Source organism: Bombyx mandarina, chromosome 28, assembly GCF_030267445.1.
Source record: "Bombyx mandarina strain Sakado chromosome 28, ASM3026744v2".
Lineage (NCBI taxonomy): Eukaryota > Metazoa > Arthropoda > Insecta > Lepidoptera > Bombycidae > Bombyx > Bombyx mandarina.
In genome coordinates this window covers 1932390-1947281 of record NC_143233.1, presented here as the reverse complement: position 1 = coordinate 1947281, position 14892 = coordinate 1932390, and the positions used below count along the sequence as shown (strand labels likewise).

Here is a 14892-nt window from a genome sequence, read left to right as displayed (position 1 = left end):
CGTGGCACCACACGGGAGCCCCGTACAGTGCCATCGACCGCACCACCCCCCTGTAGAGGCGGCGCACCACCACGTCAGGTCCCCCGACGTTCGGCAACAGCCGACTCAGCGAGCCGGCGGCCGCCATCAATCGGGGACCTAATGTCTCAAAGTGAGTGCGGAAGCTCCAACGACCGTCCAGTACGAGACCGAGGTACCGTAATCCGGTCGCCTCGATCTCGACGCGAACGCCTCCGATCACAAGGTGGGCCCCCTGAGGCGGCGCTCTCCGGGCCCCGTGAAACAACAGGGCCTGGGATTTATCGAGCGCCACCTCCAGACCCAGCCTTCGGATCCTGCCTGTCTATGGGCTCCAGTAACCACTTAACACCAGGTGGGCTGTGAGCTCGTCCACACATCTAAGCAATAAAAAAAAAAAAAAAGAATGATATATATTTTTTTCATTTTTTTCCCCTACCTATTTTTTTTTTTTATTGCCCTTGTAGGCAGACGAGCATACGGGTCACCTGATGGTGAGTGGTTACCGTCGCCCATGGACTTCAGCAATGCCAGGGGCAGAGCCAAGCCGCTGCCTACCGTAAAATTTATTTATTCGCTGGTGGTCTAAGGGGCTATTACAACTTCTCGCGGACAGGTAGAAGAGCTCACGGGCTCAATCTAAGAAAATTTGTTAACACTAGTCTTAGCAAGAAGAGTGTTTCGCAGAATCTACCATCGGATTGGAATCGCGACCCACTGAGATGATCTACTAATTACACATTGAATGTATGCCAGTATGCCATCATCTATATATATATATATATATAAAAATGAAACCCGTTTTCCGTTGTCACGACATAACATGAAAACGGCTTGACCGATTTGGCTTATTTTTTTTTTTTAGTTTTCTAATACTCTGTACAAGGTTCTTACGGAAACAAATATTAAGAAAATCTCTCAGAAATATTGAAAAATATACATTTAATTTTGCATATTTATTTGTGAACTATTCCACGCGGACGAAGTCGTGGGCAAAAGCTAGTGTAATATAAAGATATGAAAGCTTCGCGTAAAAGCCTATTTAGGTCGCGAGCGAGTCATGTGTTCTATTATATGGTAGGAAAGTTGTCATAAAGTATAATTTGGGACTCAACCTCAAATCTGAAGTTCGCCTCAAACTGCCGCCACCAGACACCATAGAGATCGTCGTGCAGACATCATAATCTTTAGAGGTTATAGTGACCTCGTTAACCTGGTTTTTTTTTTATTTCTCTTGTAGACAGACGAGCATACGGACCACCTGATGGTGAGTGGTTACCGTCGCCCATGGACTTCAGCAATGCCATGGTCAGAGTCAAGCCGTGGCCTATCGTAAATTGTACAATAGCGTCATTTTCAAGGTCGCTCTTTGTTCTCAATTAACTAATTATTGTTTTTATTGCACTAGATCATCAAATGTTTACCAGAGCCTATGGATTTCACAACTTGTGTATAAGCCTTAATGTAAGGAATGCGTAAATTTATTTTCAATGCAAGTTTTTTTTTATTTATTTTTTTCCTCCATTTCACACCAGCCCACCTGATGTTAAATGGTTACTGGAGCCCATAGAAATCTACAACGTAAATGCGCCACCCACCTTGAGATGTAAGTTCTAAGATCTTAGTATAGTTACAACGGCTGCCCTACCCTTCAAACCGAAACGCATTACTGCTTCACGGCAGAAATGGCAGGGCGGTGGTACCTACCCGCGCGGACTCACAAGAGGTCCTACCACCAGCAATTACGCAAATTAAAATGTTTTGCGGGTTTGATTTTTATTACACGATGTTGTTCCTTCACCGTGGATGTCAATCGTGAACATTTGTTTAGTACGTATTTCATTAGAAAAATTGGTACCCGCCTGCGGAATTCGAACACCGGTGCATCGCTCAACACGAATGCACCGGACGTCTTATCCTTTAGGCCACGACGACTTCTCATTTGTATGCTGACAAAATGTTGAACTGTTTGTTGTCCCGTACCACCGGTGACAACCATTTACCGTGCTTTAGAGAATGTATAAAATAGTATAATATTCGAGGAGTAAAAAGGCTATTTGGTTTAAGCGACATTTTTGCAACTTAACAGGGAAGGCCGCGTAAAGTTTGTAATTTGGAAAAAATATCATGACAAAAAAAAAAAACTTCTTCAGCTAACCGAATGTGGTAAACATAATTGAAGTTCAAATTAAACCATCGACTTGTTGATATTAATCTATACAAATAAATAAAATTGGAGTGTCTGTTTGTAAAAATAAAATAACACAATACATATACCAAAATATTGAATTTTTTTAATTTTGTCTGTCTGTTTGTTCCGGCTAATCTCTGGAACGGCTGGACCGATTTTGACGGGACTTTCACTGACAGGTAGCTGATGATATAAGGAGTAACTTAGGCTACTTTTTTTAGACTAGCTTCGCGCCGTGACTTCACCTGCGGTACGACAATAGCCCCGGGTAACATCGCGGGCCTCAGCTATCAATAATAAAATTTAATGTTTCCGAAGCGAGGCGAGGGCGGGTCGCTAGTACTAAATAAAATGGACCTTTAATTACGAAAATAAATGTCGCGTATTGAGCGTAATGTCGCTTAAACCAAATAGTCTTTCACCACTCGATATACATATGTAAATAAGAACCAGTCTCTAATGAGCGGTCAGCTGCGAATTCGTTTGATAATTAATGCTTAAATACTAAAAATCCACCGTAATCACACTTCTTGACTTCGTGATTTTAATATGAACGAGCGAATATTAAAAACGGACGAGCGTGCGTCGAAAACACAGCGCAGGGTTCCGTAGTGCGAACGATCACATTTACTGGCGGTAGGACCTCTTGTGAGTCCGCACGAATAGGTACCGCCACCCTGCCTATTTCTGCCGTGAAGCTGTAATGCGTTTCGGCTTGAAGCGTGGGGCAGCCGTAGTAACTTGTTGAGGCCTTAAAACTTATATCTCAAGGTGGATGGCGCATTTACGTTGTAGATGTCTATGGATTCCAGTAACCACTTAACACCAGGTTGGTTGTGAGCTCGTCCACATAACAGAGCAATAAAAAAAAGCCATTCAGAGAGGCCACGACCTTCATTGACGATTATTTACTTAAGGACAGAGGGTAATGCTGTGAGACTATTTAAGGCTGTGCTCCCTATATTAGCTTATCGTTCAAGATTGAAGAACAGCCCTAGTACCATACAATTGAGACAACAACCTCGTGCCCCAAGTTCGGCGGTGGCAAATCTCCAGTAACCCCTTAATGATAGAAACCTTTAGAGTTTAATTGAAAAGCATTAATTTCCAAATTCAAAGAAAATTCAATATTTATAATTTTAATGGGCATTTTCAACTAAAGTTTTCGCCATTAGCCTCCGAAACCCTAAAATTTATAAGCACATCATCTAAAAAAAAAAACTTTAAAAACAAAAAATTAAACCCGAGTAGTTTAGTTGTACTCGTCGAACCGGTTTTTGAACAACAACAATATTTTTGTGTGTATATACACTGATGTTCCATTATGAGAACAATAATTTTTGATTGTCGCAAAAAAAAAAATATACACATATTAACAAAAAACCATAACGATAGTTGTCTCGTGAAGTACTTCCTCGTAATCAAACTAAGTAATTCATGTATTCATTTGCCAACGGGTCTGTTTGTTTAGTGTGAGTTTTTTAACGTTGTCGATAGCGTAAAAGTTAACTCGATTTTGTATGGAGTTGGAACGTTCACCTACGTTTAAGTCGTCGTGGCCTAAAGGATAAGACGTCCGGTGCATTCGTTGTAGCGATGCACCGATGTTCGAATCCCGCAGGCGGGTACCAATTTTTCTAATGAAATACGTACTTAACAAATGTTCACGATTGACTTCCACGGTGAAGGAATAACATCGTGTAATAAAAATCAAACCCGCAAAATTATAATTTGCGTAATCACTGTTGGTAGGACCTATTGTGAGTCCGCACGGGTAGGTACCACCGACCTGCCTATTTCTGCCGTGAAGCAGTAATGCGTTTCGGTTTGAAGGGTGGGGCAGCCGTTGTAACTATACTGAGACCTTAGAACTTATATCTCAAGGTGGGTGGCGCATTTACGTTGTAGATGTCTATGGGCTCCAGTAACCACTTAACACCAGCTGGGCTGTGAGCTCGTCCACCCATCTAAGCAATAAAAAAAATATAAAAAAAAAACGTTTGCCGCTAGGGGCGCTGTTCCAAATGCATACAAATTTGCGTTAACTTTTACGATATCGAGAACGTTAAAAAACTCGCACCAAGCACACTGATCGCGCTTCACTGAAACGTAGCTACAGAAACATATAATATACATTTACGAATCCTGTGTAAATATTGCGTGAATCCTCATTGTGACGGCCACTTGCGAATTCCGCGATGCTGTTAATGTCGCATCGCAAAACTTTGTATCCCTTTTTACGAAAATTGCGCGGACGGAGGAGTATGAAATTTTCCACATTTATAGAGAATATAGAAAAGAAGTGCAGAATGCTATTTTTTTTTAAATAATGCATAAAAGATACATTAAATAAATAAAGAAAACATTACACACCCTACATACCATGTATTTGACGCACACACGCATGCATACTATTTATTGTCAAACATTTGTTCTTGACGTATGTGGTCAAATTGAGAATATGTAGATTAAATATTGTTTATCTTTGTTAATATTTTTTATAGTGTAGTCTTGGCGAAATTTGTGATTATAGAAGTATAAAATACAATCATGTGTACAAACTTACAATTCCAATTAATTATAGTCGAATTTCGACTACTGCGGGACCTCTAGTCAATATAAAACATTGACAAACTGACAAAAGTTCATGGCAGATGTCACCTCAATTATAGGTGCAATCGACAGTGCATTAACAACAAAAATAAAAATAAAATATATAACTAAGATATGATTACATTTGATTGATTGCTTAAGATTAATTTATATTGAACTAGCTGACCAGGCAGACTTCGTAGTGCTTCAATAGATGCGATAAATAGAAGACCTAAGCTTTTGTATAAAATAAACTTAAAACAAACAAAAGGAATCCGTCCGACGGGGGACACATCAAAGGGAAAACAAAATTCTTATTTTTATTTAATTCCGAGCATTTTCATATTTATCTATCTTTTAAACCTTCTCTGGACTTCCACAAATAATTTAAGACCAAAATTAGACAAATCGGTCCAGCCGTTCTCGAGTTTTAGCGAGACTAACGAACAGCAATTCATTTTTATATAATATATCGACGCTTGAAAGGCAAACGTGACTAAGCGACTATGCGTGAACTTTACAGTAGACTAATTTAAAGTTGAAATACCTGAAAACAAAATTTATTTTAACCAATTCGGCTGTAGTAGAATCTAGCTAGTAGCTGTAGGATTGAAATTATTTTAATAAACATAGAAATATATTTTTTTTGCGCATCGAATATGGTTATTGCCTATCATTTATGTACAAAGCAGTTATTGTCGCTTAGTCACTTTTGCCTTTCAAGTGTCGATATAGAAGATAGATAGAAGATTGGGATATGATCCGCGACAGATTTTCCTGTAAGTTATAAGACAATTAGAAAAAACACCTAATAGAGTCTACCTCAGATAGTGGTGGACCATTAATACGATACATTCGGGAAATTCAACATCATTTTCTAGTAAAACGAATTACATAGCACTTACTGATATTCATATTAAACCCCTTTTTACGAAAATTGCGCCGACGGAGGAGTATGAAATTTCCCACACTTATAGAAACAGATACTTTATAGAAGACGTGCAGAATGCTAATTTTTTTTTTAAATTATGCATAAAAAATACATTAAATCAATAAAAAAAAACATTACACACACTACCATGTATCTGACACAAACGCACACACACGAATTTATACTCTTTTGTTTATTGTTAAAGTCTGTGGTCAAATTAAGAATAGATTAATACTCGTATTCTTCGCCTTCAATATTATTTGTCTATAGTATAGTAAGTAGCCTTGGCGAAATCTGTGATTAGAAGTATAGTATTTGACAATAGATTCTTAATATTGTTCAAACTTATAATTTAAATTCATTATGGTCTAATTTCGACCGCTCGACGACCACTGGTTACAGTAAATGACTACCATGCGAATTTTATGAACGAGTCGAATTCCAGTGGTAATGACAAAAAACGAATCGGGAAGACGGCACGGGAGATTGTAATTAAGCAGTTATTCACACGTTTTTCAGGCCATCTGGCTAGATACAACGACAACAGACGAACAAAAAGATCGGTCGTAGGGACAGGAGCTTACTGGTGGTAGGACCTCTTGTGAGTCCGCACGGGTAGGTACCACCACCCTGCGTATTTCTGCAGTGAAGCAGTAATGCGTTTCGGTTTGAATGGTGGTGCAGCCGTTGTATCACCATAGTGAGAACTTAGAACTTAAGGTGGACGGCGCATTTACATTATAGATGCCTATGGGCTCGTCCACCCGCCAAAGCGAAAAAAACCCTGCTTCCAAAGCTCTAAAATATCGTGGACTCATAATTGAAAACCATAATAAAAACCAATCGATAACAAATTCTTATTATTACTATAACTATGACTTATGCTCATTATTCTATCTTCCTACCCTCTGGTTATGTAACACAGAAGTCACTGAACGTTTTGGACGGACTAAAACGTACGCTAATCCTATTTCGGCAGCCGCAGATCCAATTAGGCATTGAATAGTTCGGTATCGGAGCCCCTAATCTTGTTTGTAAGACGGCTCGATATTCGCTGACAGAGTTTCTATGTTCCGATGTGTGTATTCAAATTTACAAACTAATTGTTTTAGCGCTGTAGATTTGCTCGAGGCAATTTGATTGCGATATTGTCGCGATACTGAGTTATATTTTGGGTCAGCAATCCATAAAACAGATAAACATTCATCTCATTTCTAAAAGCATTATATATTGTGTATATTCTTCTTCTTCTTCTTCTTCTTTGTCGTTTGTCTTTTCCTCATTACTGAGGGTCGTGACCACCTTGGTCCAGTTTTTGCATCAGCTTCCTCCAATGCTGCCTGCACTCGGCCTGCTTAATGGCGCCCGGGACGCTGGAGTTTGTGGCCTCCTTGACAATGTCCGTCCACCTGGTTGGCAATCTTCCTCAACTTCTCTTTCCTTCCACGTGACCTACAACTGTTAATTTTTCCAAGTTCTCAGGATATTTTTATATAGGGTAAGTCCGGGGTAGTTGGCCATAGTTTTTTCTAAGCTCTGTCAAAAATCAAAAAGTTATGTTTTTTTAATTATATTTATTTTTCATTAAACTTTGAAGAATCGACTTTGATATTTTAAACAAAAAAGTAACAATTTCTAAGGAGATCACCTTATTAATTGAAGTTTTTCATAAATCACAATTGGCCATCTCTCCCGAGGTATCCAGGGGTGATGGCCATAGTATTAGAGGTAAAATGGCCATAGCTTAATTCTAGACTTATAATTACTTTTTGGTCTTATTTTCTACTTTTAAGTCTTGTTTTCTCCTCTTCGTCACATCTGGAGCACGTCGTTTTAAATTCAGTGTAGTGTTCGTGAACTCAATACTGACACACTGTACATTGAAGCCACTCTTCGATGAGAAGTGTTTCGTAGTAATTTTCACCACCACGCCCAAGACAATTATCCTTTTCGAGTCTCTTTCTTTTCTCATTCTTATCTGACAGTATTTTTAATGGAATATCGTCACTATTCTAAGATAGTATTCGAATGGCTTTTCTTTCTATACATTGAACAGTCCTTTTCTTGTCTTTTTTCCTTCTTTGTTTTGACACATTTTATTACTTTCTTTTTTATACTTTTTTTCTGCAGCATTTTTCTAGTCTAAGTGTGTTCTTTCGAAGTCGAAGGTGTTTCAACTTGCATTGCTCATTTACGCACTTGAATCAGTTTTTGTGGACTAGGTGATATATCCTGTAGAATTCGAGATGGCAGTGTAATCTGGATCCTTACTGAACGAAGCCTCTTTCGAAGCACTCGAGTGTGAAACATTAGACATCGAGACAGTTTTAACGCAGGATTTTGTAAACACGATTATTAGGCATCTAAAACAAATAAGAAAATACATTAATACTTTGCAGAAAACATCATTTCTGTAACATTGCACCATGGCCATCATATACCGACTGCACTTGGCCATCTCTCCTTTTTTTCCGGGAGAGATGACCACAACAAAAACTAAAACAAGCCATGACACGAAACAAACCATTTTGAGATTTTAAAGTAGCACTGTTTGTATACTTTGCATCAAATACAAATATCACCATAATTTAAATAAACTGATACCACAATTATGTAAAACATAAACATCAAATAAATATTTACAATAGTCGAAACAAAAAACAAAGGATTTACTTACTTTTTATGCTTTTTTCGTCAAACATTTTATCGCACTGTTGCCCTTACGCACGATGCGCAGAAAACTAAACGTTAACCAGTGGCATTTAATGAACGGTACCTTGAAATATTTCGATAGGCAATCTCTCCCATATGGCCATCTACCCCGGACTTACCCTATATGTAGAAGAGGGATCGCAGCGCATAAAATAAAAGTTACACTATTCCAAAATCTTCTATTATAATAGTAATTAGTAATTAACACTAATTTTATTACGTCTTACTCATTTTTCAACCGTCTTCGCCATCTTCCAATTCTCTGTCATTATATCTGTCATTATCTTCTCTCTTTCTTTCCGTTTTCTCTCACTCACATCTTAACGCTCCGTTCCACACTCCTTTCATACGTTCCATTCTAACCAATCCTACATATATATTATATATTGTGTATATAATGAAGTATAAAGTGTGTATAAGGAATGAGTATATCAGAGGAAGTGTGAGAGTAGCCTCATTGATTGATAAATTTAAGAGCGGACGGTCAGCGTGGTATGGACATGTGATGCGTAGAGAGAAGATGCATGTGACTAGGAGATACACGGAAATGGTAGTGCAAGGTAAAGGGGAAGAGTATTTACTATATAATATTAGTATAGATTAATCCTAAATACCAATCTCCGTCTTCCATTAGTTTTCGTAACTAAAGCGGTGCCACTTCTCCAAACACATTCTCTGCCCATAATGGCTTGTGCACACGTAACGTATTTCGGCCATAAGCTGCCCATGTCCAGCTGAAATGAAAACAGCACTAAAGTATTCTTAAGCTTCGGTTTTAACTAGTTTTACGCTTTAATTTTACCCTTTTTTGTGCTTTTATTATGGTATTATTTCTAACGTAGTGGGGGAAGAGGTCAACCAAAGAAGACATGGATGGAGTGTGTGTATGACGATATGAGAGAGAGACGAGTGAGTGTTGAGATGACGGCTGATAGAAGAGAATGGAATGGGATAATTCGCTGTACCGACCCCACCTAGTGAGATAAGGTGGAGACAAAGAAGAGAATGAAGTGTAATAATTGAATTTCACTGATTCGGTGGTGCCGTAGTGAGCGGCCATGACTATTGCGCCTAGAGTCGCAGGTTCGATTACCAAATCGGGCAAACATTCGAGTGATGAACAGGTTTGTTTGGTCTTTGTTTGTTAATATTTAAACGTATGTAAATAGTAGAGATCCCAAACGATGGTCGACCAAATAGCGGAGGAACTGAGGGTACCTGTCAGCGACGCACTCCTCCAAGCTACAGAACGGGATCGATGGAGACAGCTGGTTGACGAAATCGGACGGAGTCACGATCCTCAGCAGTGAGGGACCGAACGAAAAGAGAAAATTTTATATATGTCAGTCTCTGGTACCCATAACACAGGTAATTTTAATTTGGGGTTGGGTGATCGTGCGTGATTTGTTCTTAGTGCTCTGAGGAGTTGTTCGAGATGATACCGGGATCTCGTTTTTACCAACGCACCGCCCGCCACCGGAGTAAAGTTCATCCATACTACCTATAGCCACTGCGGTCATCCACAGTGCGTTTCCAGAGGTATTTTTTGCCACGTACCATCCGGCTATGGAATGAGCTCCCCTCCACGGTGTTTCCCGAGCGCTATGACATGCCCTTCTTCAAACGAACTTGTGGAGAGTATTAAACGGTAGGCAGCGGCTTGGCTTTGCTGAAGTCCATGGGCGACGGTAATCACTCACCATCAGGTGGACCGTATGCTCGTCTGCCTACAAGGGCAATAAAAAAAAATCGTTATTTATTATTTATATAATTATTAATGAATATATAATCAATTGCCTTTGTGGTCTGAGGGTTAAGATCCGATCAAATTCCGGAAGCAGATACTATTTTTTTCTAATGAAACACGTACTTAAAAACATATTCACGAATTACTTCCGCGAAACAACATCGCGTAAACTAGAAAAAATATAATCTGAGTAATTAGTGGTGGTGAGGCGTTATATGAGCCTGCACGGGTAGGTACCACCGCCATGCTTATTTCTTCCGGGCTAAAGAAGACCTAGACCTGTTAGAAACAAAATGGTCAATCTTTGACCCGTCAAGGCAAGACGTTTCATCGGTATTGTAATTCCGGCTTATACTCGAGGTGGGTGATGCATTTACGTTGTATATTTCTATGGGCTCCAGTAACCACTTAACACCAGGTGGGCTGTGAGCTCGTCCACCCAACTAAGCAATAAAAAAAAGATCGGACAATTAACCTACACCGTAATTGCAAGTATGAGGGGTTCTGGTTTCACGAAATCTAATTACGATGACATAATTCGGTTGAACAAATATTTAGGTTACATAAACAGTATTAAAGTCTCTCGTAAGGATTCGGCGGAAAACCTTTGTATGTTACTACGTGTGGCATGGCATGATTTCTATGTATAAACGGAGTTAAATATACAGTTTTTGATTGCTGAAATCATTGTATTTACATATTCTATATATTTACTGATGGTAGGATGTCTTGTGAGTACGCACAGGTAGATACTACTACCCCACCTATTTCTGCAGTGAAGCAGTAATGCGTTTCGATTGAAAGGGTGGGGTAGCCGTTGTAACTATACTGAAACCTTAGAACTTATGTCTCGAGGTAGGTGGCGCATTTACATTGTAGATGTCCATGGGCTCCGGTAACCACTTAACACCAGGTGGGTTAACAGTTTGTCCACCCAAGCAATAAAAATAAAAAAAACGAAAAATTTTTAGAATACTTTTCAGTTATAGTCGCCATGGACCACTAATATATATTTATAATTTGCAGTTGTTGACATTCGTAACATTAAGGACACAGTTAACTTTAACTATTTTTAGTTAACTAAATAGTAACGTTGCGCCGACATGTAATATAATTACAATAAAAAAGTCGAGATTAAACTATAAAAGTAGTTTGAATTACGCCACGGCTCGTGAAAACCGAAAGAAAATAATAGAATTATGTTTAGGAGAACGACTTTTGTTTTTTTGGGTCCTTTACGGAAATTTCGTAAGGTAACATAAGAAAAATACGTAAAAAATTATTTTTCTTATTCATTTAAACCATTTAAACATAATACAGAATGTTTATACATAAACATCAAACCGCGCAAGGTCGCTTTCTCGGTAGTGTTGTGTTTAGATATGATACGACCAAGATAATGACCTCAAACCGCGACATTGGAACGATGCAAATACACGCACGCATTAGAAAATCGCTCCGCTATATGTTTAAGAGAAAATCTAATTTAAATTATGATAATTATGTTTCGTTGTTATTTAGAATATGGCGCGACACGCGTATTCTTGAGCTTGGCGATAAGACAGGCGTAGGACCTGGCTAATTTTGAAAAGCTACCTAAGGTGATACGTTTTTTTTTATTGCCCTTGTAGGCAGACGAGCATACGGCCCACGTTATGGTGAGGGGTTACCGTCGCCCATGGACTTCAGCAATGCCAGGGGCAGAGTCAAGCCGCTGCCTACCATAAAGTACAATCCACGAGCCTAGTTTGAAGAAGGATATGTCATAGCGCTCGGGAATCATTGTGGAGGGGAGCTCATTCCAAAACCGGATGGTCCGTGGCAAAAAAGATGTCTGGAAACGCACTGTGGATAAACGCAGTAGTTCCAGGTAGTATGGATATACTCTACTCCGGTGGCGGGCGGTGCGGTGGTGAAAACGAGATGATGGTATTGACGTAAATTATGCATATTCCTGTACTATAATATAAGTATAACGTATATTATAATATCTTATAACTAGAACGCAGAAGTATCGGCAGAAATAGGCAGACTGGTAGAACAAGTAATTAGGCAGACCTTATAAGCTTTGAGTTAGTGATTTTTATTGCTTCATTGTGGAAGTCGTTGGCGATTACGTATCGATGTTTGAGTACTGGAATATTCGCATTGAGTGCTATGAGCGCCTCGGATATCATCATTCTTTAAGCCACGACGACTTCAAATCATATTTACATGCACGGTATTTACATAACGGTAGGCAGCGGCTTGGCTCTGCCCCCGGCATTGCTGAAGTCCATGGGCTACGGTAACCACTCACCATCAGGTGGGCCGTATGCTCGTCTGCCTACAAGGGCAATAAAAAAAAAACATGCACAATACGGACGCATTCATTCATGTAGAATTGGAATCGTGGCGTATAAAATAAAACTATTCCCCTGTTGCACTTTTATTGAACTCTCCTAAATCTCCTCCTAATACTATAATTAAAAAATTAACTGACATATTTTTAACGCCTTGCTCATCCAATCGTCTACGCCATCTTGCTTTTCTCTGTCATTCTTTTTCCCTTTCTTTCCACTTTCTCTCACTCACATCTTAACGTTCCATTTAAACTGAAATCCCCGGTGTTTTTTTTATTGCTTAGATGGGTGGACTAGCTCACGGCCCACCTGAGTTTAAGTGGTTATCAAAGCCCGTAGACATCTACAATGTAAATGCCGCCACCCACCACCCTAAGGTATGAGTTCTAAGTCCTCAATTTTTGCAACGGGGCACCTTTCAAACCGAAACGCATTACTGCTTCACGGCAGAAATGGGCAAGCGATCATTACTACTAATTTTAGTTTCACTCACGTATTATCATCTCAGCTCATAGCTGTCCACTAGTGAGCAGTCTTCTCCAATCGACCTCTAGTGCGTCCAATCATGTGTATAGTTTGATAATATGATAATAGAAAACAACAAAAACATTGCCCCGGGTGAGGATCGAACTCACGACCTTAAGATTATGAGACTTACGCGCTGCCTACTGCGCTACCGAGGCCGATAACGAGTCAACTTAAATTGGCGTACAGTTACATAAAATTCATATTTTTTTTTTTTTTTATTGCTTAGATGGGTGGACGAGCTCACAGCCCACCTGGTGTTAAGTGGTTACTGGAGCCCATAGACATCTACAACGTAAATGCGCCACCCATCTTGAGATATAAGTTCTAAGGGCTCAGTATAGTTACAACGGCTGCCCCACCCTTCAAACCGAAACGCATTACTGCTTCACGGCAGAAATAGGCGGGGCGGTGGTACCTACCCGTGCGGACTCACAAGAGGTCCTACCACCAGTAATTACGCAAATTATAATTTTGCGGGTTTGATTTTTATTACACGATGTTATTCCTTCACCGTGGAAGTCAATCGTGAACATTAATATTTGTTGAGTACGTATTTCATTAGAAAAATTGGTACCCGCCTGCGGGATTCGAACACCGGTGCATCGCTACATACGAATGCACCCGACCTCTTATCCTTTAGGCCACGACGACTTCGAGTTTATGAACTCAGTCGAGACCAGCAAGTCGATCCCGGGAAAATCCAATGTATTTGTTCCTGAATTATAATTAAACTGAAACCGCTTGTTGCTTAAAAAAATACTTCAATTTTATTCTATTACTAGCTGTACCCGACCGATTCGCTGGGCATTTAAAATTAACATTATTATTTCTCACCCCCACAAACATTCTCATCATTAACGCCCCCGCAACTGGTGTAGGGAGTTCAACACTCATATAAATATTAGCCTGCCATTAAGTACATGTATTTTCTACATGGATACCAAATTTCAAGTCAATCGGATGCATGGTTTAGTAGTTATAACGGAACATCCGTAAAAGCCATTGTAGATTTATATATTAGTATAGATATAGATATATTAATTAATAAAAAAAGATGCTTTTACGTGATCATTTAAAATCAGCACTTAATGTATACCGATGATATTAATGCAGCCTCGTAGAAATTCTAAAATTACCTTAATTACCTACCTTAAAAGTAATAATAAATTCCTTAATATTCATTTTTTTTAAGAGATTTTATGACCTGGTAACTGAGACCTTTAAGTCATTTCTTATTTTAATGTATATTCTTAATTTTATGAAAAATGATATTATGGAGTGAAATGAAATGAAAATGATTAATTTGAGACATTAATCAACTGGGATGAAATTAAATGAGATGATATGAGATGAAATCTAATCTCAGTAAAATGGTGGTCATTTACTAAGATTTATAATTATTATACTTTATGACTATATTTTTTTAAATAAAACGATTTTTACATGTCAATCAACGTATGAGCTTATATAAAATGTGACCTTATTTCATGCGGCCTTAAATACACAATTATCCTTCCGTCTAATATTCAAAGTAGAACTCAAGATCACTCACATCCTTACGGATCCGTTTGATCCACTACATTGTCAATAGACGCCTGCAACTCTAGCGCTAGGAGCAGGCTCAGGGACCCTGGTAGCCGTGCAACCTAACCCATACATCAGCCCGCTGAGTTTCTCGTCGGATATTTTTAACGGGTCGTGATACTCATCCGGTAGTAGATGCATTCGCGAAGCAATTGCCCTTGAGTTGTTAGGTCTCCTTAGGAGGCACTCGGGCAGTTTTTACTAAGTCCCACTCTTTCCGGCTAAGCCCGATCTTATCCACATGTCC

The 14892-nt window shown here is 39.1% G+C and overlaps 1 non-coding gene across 1 annotated transcript; it reads right to left on the bottom strand.

Moving 5' to 3' along the window:
• Positions 1-13143: 13143 nt before the first annotated feature.
• On the bottom strand, positions 13144-13216 carry TRNAM-CAU (transfer RNA methionine (anticodon CAU)). The gene has a single exon. It is a non-coding gene; the product is annotated as a tRNA-Met (tRNA).
• Between the last annotated feature and the right edge of the window lie 1676 nt (positions 13217-14892).